The sequence below is a fragment of the Nomascus leucogenys genome, chromosome 21 (assembly GCF_006542625.1).
Source record: "Nomascus leucogenys isolate Asia chromosome 21, Asia_NLE_v1, whole genome shotgun sequence".
NCBI classification, from domain to species: domain Eukaryota; kingdom Metazoa; phylum Chordata; class Mammalia; order Primates; family Hylobatidae; genus Nomascus; species Nomascus leucogenys.
The window spans coordinates 29648926-29665840 of record NC_044401.1 but is presented as its reverse complement, the minus strand read 5'-3'; the positions used below and the strand labels follow the sequence as shown (position 1 = coordinate 29665840).

Sequence of the window (16915 nt, the reverse complement as noted above, 5' to 3'; positions counted from 1 at the left end):
TATACTTTCTCTCTGTCCTTGAACTCTTAAAGTTATAAAGAATATTAATGCTGAAGGACCCCACTAATATGAATGCAAAAACTTCATAATTAACAAAAATTATTTAAATCCACACACCAGTTAGATAAATTAATCCTAAAATAAATTGGGTGCGTATATACTTAAAAATTCTTAAATGCTGTATATACCAAAGTATATGTTCCATCTTAACTAATGAAACTCTTTCCACTCTGCTGGGCTTACTTTTAGAAATAGAGAAAGGTCCAATCTTGATAGCGAAGAGAAAGCATAGATGTCAGATATGAAAGTGAGTAGGCTTTATTTAACAATTACAAGCTGAAAGCTAGTCTGGCCATGAAGTTTTGAGATACTATAAAGACATCTTGATTTATCTACAACAGGAGCCTTATATAGGGAGACAGATAATTCATTATTTGTAGTTGTTTTTCATTCTTGCACTTTGATGGTAGGGAATATTTATGTCTTGCTCAGTGCTAAAATTTGTGTAGCTTTCACAGTCTCTTGCACATATTAATGCTCAATAGATATCTGAGGAAGAAACTATATCAAACAAAATATCCATTCACTTATTCGTAAGTGATTTTTTACAGAAATAGTGACTATCTTAGGTTTAAGGATACAAAGATGTATCAGATGCACATAAGGAGGTCTGTCAGAAAAGAAAGACAAACAAAAAGATATAATTTTCATAAAATATTAACTTAGTAGGACATGAACATTGATATAGGTGGTGTTTTTTAATAAGGCCATTTTTGAGGGATGCATTCCTCAACAATAGCATAAAGACTGAAAGCATTTTGGAATTCATTTGGAAATATTATGTTATTGTGAATTCTGTTACAAAAGATTTTATTATTTCATTCTTAGAGCAAAATGGTTGAGGCTTTATTGTTAACACTCTGAATACAATTTATTGACTTAAACATTTGAAAAAATATATCATCTACATTCTAAAAAATATATACGTCACCAATATGAGAAATATTTAGAAGTGATTATCCAGGATCAGTTGAAAAGAACTAGGGTAGCCAAACTCCTCACTCACTCTGCTCCTGCATCCAAAGGTCAGACTCACAAATACAGACCAATAAGAGTTTAACTTTTATGTTAATCTTTCATTCATCCTTACATTCATTCATTTGATAAATGTTTATTAAGTACTTACTATATGCTGATAAGGTACTAGACATTGGGCAGGAAGTGATAAATAAAACTGATTCTTCCTGGCAGAAATATGGCAGGCACACAGGCCTGAGACTGGAATACGGCTTCCCACTTCTTCCTCTGGAAATTAAAGACAGCAAGCCCCAGGGTGCTAATCCAACTGAGTTGCCACTCCAACTACAATTAGCGAAGCTGAACAAGAAAGGAGAGATGGAAAACCTGCCCCTAAATGAGGTATCCTAACCTCGTGTGTTTTCCAGTGAAGCGAATTACAAAAGGCGAGTTCAGAAAGAAAAATGAAACTGAGAAACTGAATCTTGCCTTGAGGCATACAACTGACCCAGATTAGTAAAATATGGCACAGAAATTACAGAGAATGCACAATAGAATGAATACTTGAGGAATCAAAAAGCAAAAAGTATAAAACATCATATAATGAAAATCACATAATAGAAGTATCATAAAATGAAGCATATAATGAGTATAAGATTTGAGAGTAGAAAAGTAACATCTGTCCTTGTTTAAAACAAATGGTAAATTACATATTAGTGGCAAGGTAAATAAATACTAGAGAAGTCTTGAGTGAGAAATCTATTCAAGATGGCATAATTAAGACTTCAGAGAAATGTTATTTTCTGAGCCAGGCAGAGAAGGGCAAGTTATTTCATTCAGTATTTAACAAATATTTGCCAAGAATTGACTTCCTGCCAGTAATGAGACTGGCGGCCTTACTTCTAAAATGGAAGGTTGAGCTGAATGATCCTTTTTGGTTTGAGCCGCCCACTACATAATCTAATGCTGCGGGAAATTTTGGTAGGTGGGAGGAATAGGAGAAAGGGGTGGAAGGCAGAATCATGGCCCGCAAAGCTTTCCATGTGCTAATTTCTCAAACTCATGAGCATATTATCATATATGGCAAAAGGAACTTTGCAGATGTGATTACATTAAGAACCTTGAGATAAGATTATCCTGGATTATCATAGTGGACCTAATCTAATTGTACAGGTCTTTAAAATTGGAGATCTTTTTCTAGTGTGGTAAGAGACAGGGAGATATGACTACGGAAGAATGGTCAGCAAGATGTAACACTGAAGGCTTTGATGATGGCAGAATGGAACCACAAACTAGGAATTATAGGTGGCCCCTAGAAGCTGTAAAAGGAGCACAGCTCTAAATGCACCTTGATTTTAGCCCAGTGAAACCTGTGTTAGACTTCTAGCCTACAAAAATGGAAGATAATAAATTTGTGTTATTCTAAGGCACTAAATTTGTGGCACGTTGTTATATAAGCAACAAGAAACTAATGTAAAAGTTTAAAGAAAAGTTTAAAGTTTAATGTATAAAGATAGTATGGTTCATGACGCAGTGTGAGAAAAGCATGGAAAAATTTGATGAATAGAAGTTAAGGAATCAGTAAGAAATTTGACTGAGGTGTAGGGTGTTTGTAGAAGAATAACAGAAGATGAATTAGCATAAATTGGTTGAGTTAGGTTATTTAGGTTAAGGCCTTGAAATACGTGCAATTTTTTTATGATGAAAAATGATATGAAGTTATCATATGTTATTGAGCAGTGTATCATTTGTCTTCAAATATTAGGCAAAGTAGTTAATACTATTGCTCTTTGTTTTTTGAGCAGTCATTAAAACATAATTTGCAAAAGTCAAATATAAGGTCTTATAAAATGAATAATCATGTAGACTGCTTCCTTAAAGAATTAATTCTGATGATTTCACAAGATCTTCTGTCTTCTTTATAATTTTCAAAATAAGATTAACTCTGGGGAACTATCATTATTTAAATAAAATGATGACCATTTGCATGCATAACCTACATGATTATTTGAATAGCAACAATAACAATGAAACAGAGGCCTATTAGTTAATGGTCTTCAGTGCATGCACCAAGTGTATGGTATCTTACAGAAATTTTCATTAAATTATAAAACAAAAACTTATCTTCTAGGGACTAGAAGCTAAGATACTCTTGCAGAAAATTTAATTCGGAATAGATTGTGCTGCTACTACCATGGAAATATGAATAAGTAGATAAAGTAAGTCTTTTAGGAGAAAGATAGGTTTATTAGGATTATCAGGCTCTAAATGGAGAGTTAATAAAAATCCTCGAATCCTGCTGCTCTATTAATGAAAAAGAGTCACTTGCAAAATCTCAGTGGGAAGTTATAATCTTTGCCATGTCTTAAGTAGCTAACTAGTCCAACTTTGCAACTGAGTATATTTAAATGGGCTTTTCTCAAGAAGAAGGAAAAAAGAAGAACACAGGGAAAAAAAGGATGTGAGGGAGAGGAGGAGAGAATGAAGAAGCAAACAGAAGGATTTCCAAGGAAGCTAATATTTATAAAAATGTAAATTAGCTTAAAAATCTGATTTATTAAGTGAGCTCTTGTTGAGTGTCTAGTTACTTTTGGCCATGAGAAAAATGGGATGGGGCAACTTGCTTTTGACAGAGGGGCAATCTGCTATGTCTTTTTCTTTTTTGCCATTCTTTTGGCAGCTTGTAGATATCATACATCATAACATTCCACATAGGTACAAAATGGGTTAAATGGAAATTTGGCAAGCTACATTACATTCATAACCCAGTAACTGACTGCTTGGAAGACATTTATTTGAAAATTTATTTTAACTTTGGCTTTTAAATAAAATCTAAACAATGTTATTTGATTTTATGTTCACCAAAACAATGAACATTTAGAAAATTCTGGCAGCACCATGTGCTTGTGTGAATATAGAATAAAGGGAACCCTTATATGTTGGTAGTGGTTGTAAAAATCGATGCAAGTTTTGAGAGCAATTTGGCAATATCTAGTTAAATTGACCAGGATCCAGCATTCTGATTCTACGTGCTTCAGAATTTACTTCAGAAAAACTCTTGCATATGTGCACAAGAAAATATGCAGAACTATTCAATGTAACACTGTTGTTTATGGTAAAAACCTAGAAACAACCTAAATGTCTATTATTAAAATTGGATAAGTTTATATACAGCAGTCACAATGAATAAAGAAAATCAATACAAAAATGTTGAGAGAAAAAGGCAATCTCTTAAGAATTTATACAATATGTTACTTGTTATTTCAAATTTGGAAACATAAAATAATATATGCTATGTGTAGACACATACGTATATATTTGTACATAAAGAGTATACTATATATTTGTACATAAAGAGTATAAAGACAAGGAGGGGAGGTGTGCACTTCAACTTCAGAACGGTGATTATATCCATAATGTGAGGGGGATGATGGCATGGAGTAGAATCAATTAGGTTGCTCAAAAAGGACTTTGATCAACTCTTCATTTTTTGATGTCTTCTCACAATTATCTAAAGAAAATGTATTAAAATGTTTATTAAATCTGAGTGGTGGGTACAAGGTGTTTGTGAGATTGCTTCTGTATATTTTCAAATTCAAACCAATTTAAAATTAAAGGGCCATCTTTAATTATTGAACCCTATGTCCTAATGATCTCATGCATAATCTATAGTGGTTTTAATTTGGCTTATTTTATGTGGTTCTGTCAATCCTAGTTCAGCCTCAGAATCATATTTTTCACTTCAGACAATTTACCTAAATTCTTACCTAGATTGTATGCTTATAGAGCTGGAAGGCTTTCCAAGGCCATCATTTCGGTGATCCATTTGAAAAACTATTTCTCAAGTATTTAAAAATACCTATAAAACTAGCCTCTGCAATATTTTTATTAGGTTTTTTGTTCAAGATTATAGATTGAATGCCCCCAAATATGATTCATTAAATACAAATTCTAGAAAAATAAGGTCACCATTGAAAAATGTAACTTTATTCTAGACTGGCTAATTTGATTTATGGAGATAAATATGTTCCATTTCTGAGAAAAGGACCAGCTTGTCATTAGAGAATATCTTACTCATTGACACCAAGGGATCGTAATGGGGCAGCTTTGTTCTTTTATTTTCATCCTTGGTAGAGCAGCCTTGACCCCTTAGCTTGCTTCATTACCGTCTTTTACAATAAATCATCAGCCCATCACAGACAGCCATTTAGAAAGCAATAATAATAATAGTTAACATTTAAAGAGCTTTTATTATTTGCAGCACTGTGATCAGCACTTTACATGCATTATCTTGTATGATTTTAGCAACCTATGGTAAAGAAGCTGTTATTTACTTTTTCTAGATAAAGGAGCTCAGGCTTAGAAGGATCAATGAAATTTCAAAGAATATAAGAACTGTAGGCAAATGATAGCATAATTCTACATTGTTATAAACAAAATTATTTCATTTGGAGTTTCACAAATGTCCTAGTGAAAGAAGTCAATGCTTTGGCAAAGAAATCTGGAAAGAAGTTGACACTTGCTGGTGAAAAGGGAAGGCTGCTGGGCATGACACAAGGTCAGAGACACACATGAAGTCTTCTAGCAGATGGAAGTAGATTCAATTCTTTTCTGATAATAGGGGGAGAAAAGTTCCACATACTTGGTATATTTCTTTTTCTTTGGTTTGCATATAACTTGAGAGTCTCTTTGGGAGAAATGAATTTTTAAGTAACTAGAAACAAGAAAGCGATATCAGAAAATAAAGTTGAAGGAGGGATGGTTTAGAACGTGCATGGCATGTGTAACAGATAGTTTTGGGGAAGAAACCCATAGACAATTGTCCAGGAAAGGTGTGGGGCTGCTGGTAGACAGAGCCAACACAGAAACACAGTGAAGTGTTGGGAAAGTCAGATAACTTAACACCAATGGAAATGCTGCAAAATTCTCCCGTGCCAGCCCCGCAAAATAAAAGGATTTCAGATTTAAAGTGAATACGTTTCTGAGACTGCGGTAATAAGAAAATCCTCAATATTCACAAGCAGCTTATATGGTTAATACAATATATATGTTACATGTTAGATCAGTGCTGTCCAAGAAAACTCTTCCTCTAGCCCAGGTCCAACTAGAATAGGTTTACATGAAAATAGTATTTTTTAATTTAAACTTTAATCTGTTTAACACCTCACTCCTTCAACCTTCCCTCTTTAAGCCTCAGTCTTTCCTTTTCCTCTCCATTTACTCTTTTTTTCTCTCTTTCTAGAAACATGACTTTATAACCTATTATTATCCATGCAACTCTATCATTCTGGGGTGTTGTTCCTCTTGTGCTGTGTTAATACTTTTTTGCCCCTAATTCTTAAGTTGATGTCTTTTTCTCTTTGAACTTTTATTCTATTTCTTCCTTTGTCCAAACATCACCCCTCTGCCTTCATTTACTCCTTTAGATTGAAAAAAATTCTTTGTGTGACTAAAGTTTCGTCAAGCTTCTGAGCCTTCTACCATCTGTCTGTTTACTTCTTTGTAAAATCCAGTTTTAGCAAGAACCTTGCTAAGTCAGTTTAATAAGAACCCCCTGTTCCTGATATTGGATCACCCTCAATATCTGATCAGGCTCTTCATCCTCCACCATTCTTTAGGTGACGTTTGATTGACCTAGCCTTCTTTCAACAAGAATCCTGCTCGATTGGTTTAGCTAGAATCCACCTTTACCTTGATGTTTCCTCTTAGTAATTTTCCATCCACGACACCCACCCAGTTCTTTCACTATAAATTCCACTTGCCCATGCTGTATTTGGAGTCGAGTCCAATCTCTTTCCCGCAATGCAAAATCTCATTGCAGTGGTCTCTATACCTATCACCGTGTTCCTCCAACTCTCTGAATAAAGTTGGTCTTATCATCTTTAATATGTCCTGAATAATTTTTTCTTTAACAGATCTGTCCTTTGCCCTTCACCCTGCTACTTATTCAGGGAGACTGATCTGTATATCAAGAGGTTCTTTTAACCTCCCGTGAGCTTAGGCAGGATGTTTGCTACAGGAGATTAGAGGAAGGGGAGAAAATCGTTGCGTTCATTCCCCTGCCTTCTTCCCTGCAGGATCACCTCATGTTAACTCTGCATCTTGGTCGAAAGTCAGAAAGCTTGTCAAAGTAGAGTTCTCTACAGAGCCCCCTCTTTGGCTTTCAGAAACCCTATTATCTTCTTTGGGTTAGGCCTAGGAATGATAATAGCTTAGTGATTTCTAGCCCTGGACTCCAGCAATATCTCTTGTGATTTCTTTATACCCTGCCCGTACCTTGATAAGTAGTTTATTTATTAAACTCTCTTCCAATTATTTCAATTTGAGCATGTCATATGTTTCCTGTTGGAACTCTGACCAAAACAACCATTTTAAGACACTTTTCCTTTATTTCACTTTTCCCTGATTTGTCCTAGGCACCCACTTGCCTATCATGTGATTAGCACTCTGTTTTATTCTTTATTCCATTAGGGAGCTTGCAGAACAAAAATATTTTAGGATGAAAAGTCTAAGCATTCTAGTATCAACTTTGCCATGTACTAGCCATGTGATTCTAAGTAAATCATTCATTTCCTCTGAACCTAAGTTTTTTTCATCTAAAAAAATGAGTGGAGCTATATTAGATAATCACTAAGATGATCTTCTGGTTTTAAGAGTCTATAATTTCATAAAATAAAAAATATATAATCTTTTAATTAACCTCATTGGTCAACTCTAGCTTATGCTTTTGTATTATATATAAAAAAATTCAAATAGAAGAAAATAAACCTGAATGATTTCAAGATATGAAAAGGCTAATTTTATATTAAAAACCAAAATAAATGGCTATCATGATTATGTTGCTTTGAAATTGAAATTGAAACAATAAAATTTTATCCAAAACTAGAAGCAAAATAAGAAAGTTAAGGGCAGGTAGTTACTTTCTTAATGCATAATGGTTATATGTACTTTGAACTTTTAGAATTCAACGAATACAATTCAGTTATATTTTTAGGCATGGGCTACGGGAAGCACAGCTGCTTTAAATGTTATCTATAAAAGCTTTAGCTGGCAGTTGAGCTTTTTCATTTCGTTTTTCTCTTATCTCTCTGGAAGTGAGGAGATAATTTTTTGAAATAAATAACATTCTAAAACGGGGGAAGAAACACTCAACATTCAATGATCAGATCTTAGGGAATGCTTTGTTCCTATTTCAGCTAAAGGGTATAACACTAATTGAATGATTTTAAGATGGGATTTTTGGCGACTGTTCCATTGGACTTCATATGAAAGTACCAAAATATAATATGATACTAGTGTTTCCAAATAAAATTGTGCATCTTTGTTTGTCTAGAAGGTGTTTTCTTTCAATGAAATGAAGCAAATGCACCTGTGTAGTTAAAATTATTTATTTTTGTTGGTCTCTGGAAAGAAAATAAATGTCTGTAGTATTCAATATTTAAATTCCATTCTTGCGGCAGACCCATGTCGCCATGCAACTGGCCACAGAATCCAGTTTCTGTCATGGAATTTGCCCTGTGGAGATCACGGTGTAGCTGCACTCTCACGTGGCCGACACAGAGGTGAGGGGGAGTATTGCATTTGCTTTGCTTTGGCTCTGGCTTAGGAAAATTTCTCAGGCAATTGCTTTTTGTAGCATGTAATGCTGTTAGTTCCTATCACACTGTTAACAGCCTCCCACCCTCAAGTAGACCACAAAGCGGACAGAAGAAAGAAAACTTCTTCTACTAACCATATTGGCTCAGTATCAATAGAAAACAGTAGCTTTTCAATCCTACCTCCTCAGACTCTGCGGATTTGTGGAATCACCTACTCAATCGCGTGCCAGGTATTACCCGGCATTGTGCAAATACTCTTTTCCTAATATACGTTTTAGAAAGAAATAAAATCTTCAGAAAAGATTAAAAAAATGAGAGGGAGGTTCTGAATGCGTATTTATGCATTTCTTGTAACATTTAGTAAGTTAAATGTGTGAATATGTTTTTATGATTTTATGGATTGATACAAAACAATATTATGCTAGTAGATTCAGGCTAGCAAAATGAGGAGTGGACATCAAAATGTCAGCTTCTTAGTGGCATATGTAGTGCTGAAAATAACCTCTTTTCACTTTTGGAATCATAGTCTCTGCATCTAATGGAGGTCAGTGTGTCATGCCTACCCTCCAGGCAAGTGGTGACAGGTGGCCATATAGGCTGAGAACACACACATTTTACTTTTTTAAATGGCTTAGAGCTTCTTTCACAAGCAAAGCTTTATTTACTATAAAGGTGATATTCTTTGGAAGAGAGTGAAGAAAATAGTATGCAATCTATTTAATTAATTAATTAATTAATTAACTTATTTATTTATTTGAGATGGAGTCTTGCTCTGCCACTCAGGCTGGAGTGCAGTGGCACGATCTCGGCTCACTGCAACCTCCGCCTCACAGGTTCAAGTGATTCTCCCATCTCAGCCTCCCGAGTAGCTGGGATTACAGGTAGCTGCCATCATGTCTGGCTAATTTTTGTATTTTTTTTTTTTTTTTTTTTTTTTTTTTTGAGACGGAGTCTTGCTCTTTCACCCAGGCTGGAGTGCAGTGGCGCGATCTCGGCTCACTGCAAGCTCCACCTCCCGGGTTCACGCCATTCTCCTGCCTCAGCCTCTCCGATTAGCTGGGACTACAGGCGCCCGCCACCATGCCCGGCCAATTTTTTTGTATTTTTAGTAGAGACGGGGTTTCACCGTGGTCTCGATCTCCTGACCTCGTGATCCGCCCGCCTCGGCCTCCCAAAGTGCTGGGATTACAAGCGTGAGCCACCGCGCCCGGCCTAATTTTTGTATTTTTAATAGAGATGGGGTTTCACCATGTTGGCCAGGCTGTTCTTGAACACCTGAGCTCAGGTGATCCACCCACCTCGACCTCCCAAAGTGCTAGGATTACAGGCATGAGCCACTGCGCCCGGCTGCAATCAATTTATTTTTATATGTAATAAATTAATTTTAAAATATACAATAAAGCAGTATATTCAGTTGAACAGAAATAAATTAATTCACCAGTACTTAATTCACTTCTTAAGGGCAAATTGCCCAGAGAAAAGAAATAGAAATAAGATGGGAAGAAATACTCAGTGTTCAATGCCATGTCTACTTAGGCAGTTTTCATAAAGGCAACAGAGTAAAGGAGATGTAGGCAATAGAGGCAATAAATGAGGTTTGTTTATTTTAATTGTTACCACAAGCCTGACAACCCTCATTTAGTTTCTAATGGTTTGTTTTCCTGAACTCAAAAATGAAGTTCAGTCTCCTTGTCTATTAGACTAGTTGTTTTGTTGACAGACTTTTCATTATGGAGATAATATTTCTCTCTCAATACTTTGTGGGGTGGAACCAAAAAGGAGAGTAGAGATGTTTCTATTAAATTAGCTGATTAACCTTAGTATAATAAAAAAGAAAACTTGAACTAGGCTTGACAATTCAGAATAAAGCCAGTGCCTGACCAGGCTCTCCAAACTGTTACCAACAGAAAGTAAAGCACTCCATTTACTTTATTAACATAAAGTACTCTATTAACTGTCCCATATAGCGTGGAGCAGTATAAATTCCCATTTTTCTAAATGTATATGTTCAAGATTGCCCATTGAAAGAGGGGCCACTGTGATCTGGGAACTGCTTCTATGCCATACTGAAAACCTCTATTCCGTTATTAAATGGTACCACATTATCCCTCTCAAGGATTTGAGTACCTAACAAGTTAACTGGAGGATTCCCTTTTTTTTTTTTTTTTTTTTTTTTTTTGAGTGGGAGTCTGGCTCTGTCGCCCAGGCTGGAGTGCAGTGGCGCAATCTCGGCTCACTGCAAGCTCCGCCTCCCAGGTTCACGCCATTCTCCTGCCTCAGCCTCTCCGAGTAGCTGGGACTACAGGCGCCGCCACCACGCCCGGCTAATTTTTTTTTTTTTTGTATTTTTAGTAGAGACAGGGTTTCACCATGGTCTCGATCTCCTGACCTCGTGATCCGCCCGCCTCGGCCTCCCAAAGTGCTGGGATTACAAGCGTGAGCCACGGCGCTCGGCCTCCCTTTTGTTTTAATGTTTTTTTGGTGGCTTCATGATCCAAACCAGTTTTAGCAAATACATACATTACATTTAACATACCTTTAGACTCCTTGAAATTTAATCAGAATAAGTCAGCTATGACCACTACTGCCAACTGAGACCATTGAAAAGGGGCCCGGGAATAGTGTAATTAGTTGCCATTATGTGGCTGCAAGCCTGCAATTTTCCTACTGACTCTGACCCACAGCATTGCTTAAGTAAGTATTTGCACGAAAACTAGTGATAATTGATCCCCTTCTGTGTCAAGTGTCTTCATAACTTTAAAAATTAAAGATGCAGAGTGTCTCAAGTGGTTTGTGTAGGCAATTTGGTTCCAATTTTATTATCACAATGGGTCCATAATATGCATGAAGTGTCCTTTCTGATTAGCTGTGCCTCAGCAGTTACTTCCTCTATTTCTGTTTTTTCTTCTCTTTCCCTACTTTGGTTCTGTCCTCTGTTCTGTCTCCTGTCCTATTCCATGCTTCCCCACATTTTCTGAGAAAATGGAAGAGGCCGCTTACAGAATTCAGCTAGCTATTCAAAGTAGCTGCCCAGAATCAGGATGGGCTAAGCCATGATAGCATTCCCTGCTAAACCAGCTGCCTCTGTTACATGCGAAAATGATTTCTTTCTTCAAAATTCAGGGGGAAAATGTCTAGGTGATCAGGTACAGAAGAAAATTTTGCTGTAAATAGAATATTTTTTCTTAATTCTCTGAGTATCAAATTATAGAGAGTGAGGCAAATAGAAAAAAATTAGTTTATTTAACAGAATGTATAGGGACAAAAAATATTCTCAGGACAAATTATAGCACACATGCACAGTACTATTCACAAGTTGGATATGATTTAAGAAGCAAGTTATTTAGTCACAAGATCATTTTGTTTTAGTTTGTTTTCTTCAGATTCTTTTCTATTTCTATTTTTGCTCCATCTCCTAGTAAAGTCAGTGATATTGTCTTTAATTTTCTATCAGGATATATATGATTTATTGGCCACTTGTAAAATGAAACAATAAAAACTCAAATTATCCTTTACTACAGGAACAGTTATGAAAGCAATGATAGTATTTAACTTCCGTAACAAATGCATCAGGGTGACATATTTTTAACTACCCTAAGGCCATTGTCTGTGCCTGAATTAGGATCATTGTGTGTTACAAGAGACCTTTCACCCAACAGTAGCTGAGAAATCCTAGCTGGACTAAATCAATATATCAGAAAACTCTGAAGTCTTCGATAGAAAGATTCCAAATTTTGTTACAAAATGACTAAAAACATATGGGGGTTTCATTTCATTTCACAGGAAAATGTGGCTCACTGAGCTCAAAAAGAAGGCTCTGTGCATGAAATCATGAAAACTACATGGGGCGATAACGTGAATCAAATCCCAAAGCTTAGAATATCCTGAAGATGACCCACCTCCACATATTTCCAAAATTGGGAGAGCTTTTGATATAGAGTAATTTATTCCCATAGCTATTCATAGAAAGAGTCTGTTCCTTAAGGTACGTGACAACCTGCGTTCATGCTTGAGATCATTGGGACTCAGATGTTTACAAAGATCTCTGAAACTTCTGGCTTCTTTTTCTCATTTGTTCCCGTGTGAACCACTCATCCACTCCGGAAGCTCTCCTGCCACAGAAGTCTTTTAAAGCAACTTATCTTTTGTGGGTATCTGATTGACAATGGTTCAATAAATCTTCAAAATGATTGTTTATAAGATTATAGACTTTGGTTATTATCTTTAAAACTTGTCTTTTCAGGTTAAATATAAATAATTTCCTAAAGTTTAGTCATCTTTTTCTTATTCTAGTTTCTATTCTCATTATCGTAACATGAAATCCAATATGAATTTAATGATTGTTAAATGGTGCCATTTGATTACTTCCTTGTTCTAATGACAAGAAATCAACTTCACCATGAGCTCTTATCACAGTGGTGGTTTATTGTATGAATTCTGGTGATAAAAACTTGACTTTGGATATCCAAAATTACTCTTTAAAGTAAAGACTTTTGTTATATATAGAGAGAGATGGAGCAAAACAAACACCAATTGAATAAAACGTTAATGTTGTCACCAAAATATAAAGTGATTTCTCATTTTAACTGCTGATTGAGTAAGAAATATTTGGTATTTAAAATTACAAATGTTTGTGTTGTAGTGTGGGATAATTAGCTTTTTACCTTTACATTAAGTATGCACTGTAAATTTCCTTATAAATACAGTTGAATTTTATATTTATTAGTCATTGTAAAGTGTATATGAAAATAACTTTATCTTGATTAGAATAACATTTTCCTCTTTATTAACACTAATGAGAACATCAAAGAATGTGATTAAATTAAAATGCATTTTCAAGGTATAGTTGTTTGTGGGACACAGAACAAATCTGTTTTCTTTTAATTTTGAAGCAACGGAGGCCATCTTGTTTCTTCCTGCTTGAGACATTCTACAATGTCTACACGTGACATAAAATTTACCATAAATTTAGCTCTATCTATCGATCTATCTATCTATCTATCTATCCATCCATCTAACTATCCTGTCTCGGTCTCATCCACCTACATAAGGAATAAGATCTTACAAGCTTGGATTATAATTTTATTGCATTAAATATATGGTAGTATTTTAAAGATTTTCACCTAATTGAATCTCTGCTCAGCCACTAAATCAGCAACTAAACAGATATGGATTTTGTAGAAAAAAGTTATTTAATTCATTTAAGTTTAATTTTAAAGCTGATAATTCAGTTTGTGAAAAATTTTTCAGTTTGTTTGAAACAACTTAGATATGGGTATTTACTTTTTCAGTGTTACATTTATTAAATCTAAATATATGCTAAGTACTGCTGAAGAAAATTTAGTGTCTGAATTGAGATGTTTTGTGAGAAATACATTACAGATTTCAAATATTATAAACGTGAAAAATCTAATTAATATTTTATTTTATATTATTAAATATATTTCAACATATAACAAGAAAATATTTTAGAAAGGTCAGCTTGAATAAAAATGTCATTAAAATCAATTTCGCCTATTTCTCTTTACTTTTTAAAATGTGCTGACTAGAAAGTTTGAACTTACTTATGTGGCTTGCATTGTATTTCTATTTGACAACACTGTTAGAAGAATACTCCAAGAGAAAGGGTAATATAATATGCCCTACATATAAAAATAAATTTGAAATGAATTAGGAGAGTTTGGTGTGAAAAATAAGTCATAAACAACTATGATAGGTACTCACTTTATTTTTGAAAGGGTAGTGGTTTTACCAGTACTAGGGAAAAGGAATAAATATAATATATTTATAGCTTTGACTATATAAAATTAATTACTGACTTTGTGGATTTCTATGTGTATATTTTAAGAATGCCTACTCACCTATGTTGTGTTCTTGTCAGGTATGTCTGACCTGAATCTAATGTTGAAAAAACATCAGGTATATCTGGAAAGCAGGATAGTGTATAGGCTGATTAACCTGGACCCTTAGAGGAGTCAGTATCAAGAAAGACCTAGGAGAGGGTGTAACTCTTATGCACTAAGAGAACTAAAGATTCATATGCTATACATAATTGAATCTTGAAAAAACATTTTGAGGATGATTGGGAAAATTTGTATTATGAACTGTGTATTAAAGAATGCTATGATTGTTAATATTCTTAGGTGTGGTAATGATGTTGTGGTTTCATTGGAAATAATATTTTCCTTCTTGGGAGATGCATGCTGAAGTATTTAGGAGTGAAGTATACTTTTAGAAGTACATTCACGCCTACTTTTGAAGGTTTGACAAAAGGTGAGTATGTGTGTGTGTATGTGTGTGTGTGTGCATGCTTACATACGTAGATAGGCAATAGGTATTGCAGAGCTGTTGACAAATCATATAGGTTTTTCTGTACTGCCCTTTCAGACTTTCAGTGGATTTAATATTTTTCAAAATAAAAAAAAGTATGCATAAGTATTTTTAGGTATATGTGGCATGGGGAGGAGAAGTGTGATTGATTAATAATGCAAAACCCCAAGATATAAGTGACAAATATTTGCAACATACATGAAAAATGGTTCATCAAACCAGTTTGTTAGAAAATCTTAAGAGAAATAAGAAAAAGATAATTTCCTTACTAGAAGAATAGCCAAATAACATGAGTAGCTTATCAAGAAAGAATAAAGACGAATTAAGTAAATAAAGATATTAAAATGTTTAACACTGATAATCACAGGCACGAACTTAAATTCAATGCCAAGGTAGAAATTTTGCTTTTTCTTTAGTACAATATTTTATAATTATAAATAATATTACAGTCTAGGGAAACAGACTATCTCTTAAACTACTGATAAAAGTACAATACCTTACAAACGTTATTTGTAAATTTGTAACGAGTAACATATGTATATACATATAAATTTGTATTAACATATCCTAAGAAAACCTAAAATATCAGCAAAATTGTACCAACAAAGATTTCTTTTTCATTGTTATTATACTTTAAGTTTTAGGGTACATGTGCACAATGTGCAGGTTTGTTACGTATGTATCCATGTGCCATGTTGGTGTGCTGCACCCATTAACTCGTCATTTAGCATTAGTTATATCTCCTATTGCTATCCCTCCCCCCTCCCCCCACCCCACAACAGTCACCAGAGTGTGATGTTCCCCTTCCTGTGTCTGTGTGTTCTCATTGTTCAGTTCCCACCTATGAGTGAGAACATGCGGTGTTTGGTTTTTTGTCCTTGCGATAGTTTACTGAGAATGATGTTTTCCAGTTTCATCCATGTCCCTACAAAGGACATGAACTCATCATTTTTTGTGGCTACATAGTATTCCATGGTGTATATGTGCCACATTTTCTTAATCCAGTCTGTTGTTGTTGGACATTTGGGTTGGTTCCAAGTCTTTGCTATTGTGAATAGTGCCACACTAAACATACGTGTGCATGTGTCTTTATAGCAGCATGATTTATAGTCCTTTGGGTATATACCCAGTAATGGGATGGCTGGGTCAAATGGTATTTCTAGTTCTAGATCCCTGAGGAATCGCCACACTGACTTCCACAATGGTTGAACTAGTTTACAGTCCCACCAACAGTGTAAAAGTGTTCCTATTTCTCCACATCCTCTCCAGCACCTGTTGTTTCCTGACTTATTAATGATCACCACTCTATCTGGTGTGAGATGGTATCTCATTGTGGTTTTGATTTGCATTTCTCTGATGGCCAGTGATGATGAGCATTTCTTCATGTGTTTTTTGGCTGCATAAATGTCTTCTTTTGAGAAGTGTCTGATCATGTCCTTCGCCCACTTTTTGATGGGGTTGTTTGTTTTTCTCTTGTAAATTTGTTTGAGTTCATTGTAGATTCTGGATATCAGCCCTTTGTCAGATGAGTAGGTTGCAAAAATTTTCTCCCATTCTGTAGGTTGCCTGTTCATTCTGATGGTAGTTTCTTTTGCTGTGCAGAAGCTCTTTAGTTTAATTAGATCCCGTTTGTCAGTTTTGGCTTTTGTTGCCATTGCTTTTGGTGTTTTAGACATGAAGTCCTTGCCCATGCCTATGTCCTGAATGGTATTGCCTAGGTTTTCTTCTAGGGTTTTTATGGTTTTAGGTCTAACATGTAAGTCTTTAATCCATCGTGAATTAATTTTTGTATAAAGTGTAAGGAAGGGATCCAGTTTCAGCTTTCTGCCTATGGCTAGCCTGTTTTCCCAGCACCATTTATTAAATAGGGAATCCTTTCCCCATTGTTTGTTTTTGTCAGGTTTGTCAACGATCAGATAGTTGTAGATATGCAGCATTATTTCTGAGGGCTCTGTTCTGTTCCATTGATC

General features: G+C 35.0%; 1 protein-coding gene across 2 annotated transcripts in view; it reads left to right on the top strand.

Moving 5' to 3' along the window:
* The window catches only part of CSNKA2IP (casein kinase 2 subunit alpha' interacting protein), a 125044-nt gene that overhangs the window by 59679 nt on the left and 48450 nt on the right, over positions 1-16915 (top strand). Inside the window, exon 2 of one of the 2 annotated variants that reach the window (XM_030801847.1) lies at positions 1252-1419. The exons of the other annotated variant lie outside the window; for it this stretch is intronic. The gene's annotated coding sequence lies outside the window, so the exon portion shown is untranslated. The remainder of the gene's footprint in view (positions 1-1251; positions 1420-16915) is intronic. 2 annotated transcript variants of the gene reach the window in all.